This window comes from Osmerus mordax, unplaced genomic scaffold (assembly GCF_038355195.1).
Source record: "Osmerus mordax isolate fOsmMor3 unplaced genomic scaffold, fOsmMor3.pri Scaffold_160, whole genome shotgun sequence".
In the NCBI taxonomy this organism is placed as follows: Eukaryota; Metazoa; Chordata; class Actinopteri; order Osmeriformes; family Osmeridae; genus Osmerus; species Osmerus mordax.
Genome location: NW_027120472.1, coordinates 7,501 through 12,500, shown reverse-complemented (window position 1 = coordinate 12,500; position 5,000 = coordinate 7,501).

Below are 5,000 nucleotides of genomic sequence, written 5' to 3'. Positions count from 1 at the left end.
CACCCCCGTGTTCCCCTGGACCAGACCTTTCCAACGCCGCCTGAGTTAAGGTGCTACGACGTCCCTAAGTGGAGATGCCTCTAAATGAACACCTTTTCCCAACTTTGCACGTTTCCAGCTTGAGAGAAAAAGGGGCTTAAAATTCACAGTTATTCGCCCGAACGTGGGATTTCGCTGGGGACGGTTTCTAAGTTCAAGTTGGGACGGGGGGCACCGAGGTGAGTGGTGGTTGTCCCCGAAAAAGCCCTCCCCTTTTCCGTAGCCCCGTTTAAAGTTTTGTTTGGGCTCCTGTTCAGCGGGGAAGCGCGTGCGCGTGGCAACCTTGACACCCCCGTGTTCCCCTGGACCAGACCTTTCCAACGCCGCCTGAGTTAAGGTGCTACGACGTCCCTAAGTGGAGATGCCTCTAAATGAACACCTTTTCCCAACTTTGCACGTTTCCAGCTTGAGAGGAAAAGGGGCTTAAAATTCACAGTTATTCGCCCGAACGTGGGATTTGGCTGGGGACGGTTTCTATATTCAAGTTGGGATGGGGGGCACCGAGGTGAGTGGTGGTTGTCCCCGAAAAAGCCCTCCCCTTTTCCGTAGCCCCGTTTAAAGTTCTGTTTGGGCTCCTGTTCAGCGGGGAAGCGCGTGCGCGTGGCAAACTTGACACCCCCGTGTTCCCCTGGTCCAGACCTTTCTAACGCCGCCTGAGTCAAGGTGCTACGACGTCCCCAAGTGGGGATGCCTGTAGATGAGCACATTTTCCCAACTTTGAATGTAAGTTTCCAGTATCATTGAAAATGTGGCCTCAAACGAGCAGTTTTGCCCCCGAACGTGGGATTTGGCTGGGGACGGTTTCTATATTCAAGTTGGGATGGGGGGCACCGAGGTGAGTGGTGGTTGTCCCCGAAAAAGCCCTCCCCTTTTCCGTAGCCCCGTTTAAAGTTTTGTTTGGGCTCCTGTTCAGCGGGGATGCGCGTGCGCGTGGCAACCTTGACACGCCCGTGTTCCCCTGGACCAGACCTTTCTAACGCCGCCTGAGTTAAGGTGCTACGACGTCCCTAAGTGGAGATGCCTGTAAATGAACACCTTTTCCCAACTTTGCACGTTTCCAGCTTGAGAGGAAAAGGGGCTTAAAATTCACAGTTATTCGCCCGAACGTGGGATTTCGCTGGGGACGGTTTCTAAGTTCAAGTTGGGATGGGGGGCACCGAGGTGAGTGGTGGTTGTCCCCGAAAAAGCCCTCCCCTTTTCCGTAGCCCCGTTTAAAGTTTTGTTTGGGCTCCTGTTCAGCGGGGAAGCGCGTGCGCGTGGCAACCTTGACACGCCCGTGTTCCCCTGGACCAGACCTTTCTAACGCCGCCTGAGTTAAGGTGCTACGACGTCCCCAAGTGGGGATGCCTGTAAATGAACACCTTTTCCCAACTTTGAATGTAAGTTTCCAGTATCATTGAAAATGTGGCCTCAAACGTGCAGTTTTGCCCCCGAACGTGGGATTTGGCTGGGGACGGTTTCTAAATTCAAGTTGGGATGGGGGGCACCGAGGTGAGTGGTGGTTGTCCCCGAAAAAGCCCTCCCCTTTTCCGTAGCCCCGTTTAAAGTTTTGTTTGGGCTCCTGTTCAACGGGGATGCGCGTGCGCGTGGCAAACATGACACGCCCGTGTTCCCCTGGACCAGACCTTTCTAACGCCACCTGAGTTAAGGTGCTACGACGTCCCCAAGTGGGGATGCCTCTAAATGAAGCCAATTTCTCCTATTTGAATGCACTCTCCCAGCCCAGAGAGGCATGTGCCTTAAAATTCACAGTTATTCACCCGAACGTGGGATTTTGTTGAGGACGGTTTCTAAATTCAAGTTGGAACAGGGGGCACCGACGTGAGTGGTGTTTGTCCCCGAAAAAGCTCTCCCCTTTTCCGTAGCCCCGTTTAAAGTTTTGTTTGGGCTCCTGTTTAGCGGGGATGCGCGTGCGCGTGGCAACCTTGACACGCCCGTGTTCCCCTGGACCAGACCTTTCTAACGCCGCCTGAGTTAAGGTGCTACGACGTCCCTAAGTGGAGATGCCTGTAAATGAACACCTTTTCCCAACTTTGAATGTAAGTTTCCAGTATCATTGAAAATGTGGCCTCAAACGAGCAGTTTTGCCCCCGAACGTGGGATTTGGCTGGGGACGGTTTCTAAATTCAAGTTGGGATGGGGGGAACCGAGGTGAGTGGTGGTTGTCCCCGAAAAAGCCCTCCCCTTTTCCGTAGCCCCGTTTAAAGTTTTGTTTGGGCTCCTGTTCAGCGGGGATGCGCGTGCGCGTGGCAAACATGACACGCCCGTGTTCCCCTGGACCAGACCTTTCTAACGCCACCTGAGTTAAGGTGCTACGACGTCCCCAAGTGGGGATGCCTCTAAATGAAGCCAATTTCTCCTATTTGAATGCACTCTCCCAGCCCAGAGAGGCATGTGCCTTAAAATTCACAGTTATTCACCCGAACGTGGGATTTTGTTGAGGACGGTTTCTAAATTCAAGTTGGAACAGGGGGCACCGACGTGAGTGGTGTTTGTCCCCGAAAAAGCTCTCCCCTTTTCCGTAGCCCCGTTTAAAGTTTTGTTTGGGCTCCTGTTTAGCGGGGATGCGCGTGCGCGTGGCAACCTTGACACGCCCGTGTTCCCCTGGACCAGACCTTTCTAACGCCGCCTGAGTTAAGGTGCTACGACGTCCCTAAGTGGAGATGCCTGTAAATGAACACCTTTTCCCAACTTTGAATGTAAGTTTCCAGTATCATTGAAAATGTGGCCTCAAACGAGCAGTTTTGCCCCCGAACGTGGGATTTGGCTGGGGACGGTTTCTAAATTCAAGTTGGGATGGGGGGAACCGAGGTGAGTGGTGGTTGTCCCCGAAAAAGCCCTCCCCTTTTCCGTAGCCCCGTTTAAAGTTTTGTTTGGGCTCCTGTTCAGCGGGGATGCGCGTGCGCGTGGCAAACATGACACGCCCGTGTTCCCCTGGACCAGACCTTTCTAACGCCACCTGAGTTAAGGTGCTACGACGTCCCCAAGTGGGGATGCCTCTAAATGAAGCCAATTTCTCCTATTTGAATGCACTCTCCCAGCCCAGAGAGGCATGTGCCTTAAAATTCACAGTTATTCACCCGAACGTGGGATTTTGTTGAGGACGGTTTCTAAATTCAAGTTGGAACAGGGGGCACCGACGTGAGTGGTGTTTGTCCCCGAAAAAGCTCTCCCCTTTTCCGTAGCCCCGTTTAAAGTTTTGTTTGGGCTCCTGTTTAGCGGGGATGCGCGTGCGCGTGGCAACCTTGACACGCCCGTGTTCCCCTGGACCAGACCTTTCCAACGCCACCCGAGTCAAGGTGCTACGACGTCCCTAAGTGGGGATGCCTGTAGATGAGCACATTTTCCCAGCTTTGAATGTAAGTTTCCAGCATCATTGAAAATGTGGCCTCAAACGTGCAGTTTTGCGCCCGAACGTGGGATTTTGTTGAGGACGGTTTCTAAATTCAAGTTAGCATAAGGGGCACACGTGTGAGTTGTTATTTTCCCAGGATTGATGGTTTCCAATTCGGTAGCTCCGTTTAAAGTTTTGTTTTGGCCCCTGTTTAGCGGGGATGCGCGTGCGCGTGGCAAACTTGACACGCCCGTGTTCCCCTGGACCAGACCTTTCCAACGCCACCCGAGTCAAGGTGCTACGACGTCCCTAAGTGGGGATGCCTGTAGATGAGCACATTTTCCCAGCTTTGAATGTAAGTTTCCAGCATCATTGAAAATGTGGCCTCAAACGTGCAGTTTTGCGCCCGAACGTGGGATTTTGTTGAGGACGGTTTCTAAATTCAAGTTAGCATAAGGGGCACACGTGTGAGTTGTTATTTTCCCAGGATTGATGGTTTCCAATTCGGTAGCTCCGTTTAAAGTTTTGTTTTGGCCCCTGTTTAGCGGGGATGCGCGTGCGCGTGGCAAACTTGACACGCCCGTGTTCCCCTGGACCAGACCTTTCCAACGCCACCCGAGTTAAGGTGCTACGACGTCCCTAAGTGGAGATGCCTCTAAATGAAGCCAATTTCTCCTATTTGAATGCACTCTCCCAGCCCAGAGAGGCATGTGCCTTAAAATTCACAGTTATTCACCCGAACGTGGGATTTTGTTGAGGACGGTTTCTAAATTCAAGTTAGAATAAGGGGCACACGTGTGAGTTGTTATTTTCCCAGGATTGATGATTTCCAATTCGGTAGCTCCGTTTAAAGTTTTGTTTCGCTTCCCGTTTTCGTTGCGTAGCTCTGATTTGGCTGGGGATAGTTTTATACACTGCTTTAGAGTAAGACACATACGTGCGAGTTGTTTTCACATTGGAATTGACGATAGCCATTTCGGTGTTGACGTTTAACGTTTTCTTTCGCTTCCCGTTTCCGTTTTATCCAACCGATTTCGCTGGGGACAGTTTTGTTATTTAAGTTGGAGTGAGACGCAGCGACGTGCGTTGAAATTTCCGCCCTATCTGCGACGGTTCACGGTTGTAGCTCCGATTGAAGTTTTCTTTTGCTTCCCGTTTCGCGCACGCGCACGTGCGCGTTATTAGTCCCGGTTTTCCGTGTGCCCCCGGTTAATACCTTTCGAATGAGCCTATTTTGATCAAAATCCGTTGGGCGGAACCGAAAATGAGCTCGAAAAACGGTTTTCCCAGCTTCGCAGTGCATTTCCCAGCTTCTGACTTACAAGCGTAACATTGTCGCGGCCCCCAGTCCACCAGACAGCTACCATAGAGTATATAAGTCATCCTGGGAAAATGAATGGAAGTCAATGGCAGTATGACTTTACAGTGGTTTTGCCCATACTACACATATGGTGTATACACGGACCATGCACCATATGTGTCTCCCGCACACGGGTGAAAATGTATCCGCCTGAGAGGCACTCGGGGCGGGCACCCGATGGGGCATGAGACCCCCCCACCCCTGGTGGTCAAAAAAAAGTTAAAGTTTTTTTTTCCTTTCCTCCAGGCGCCTACTTGGCTCTGGGGC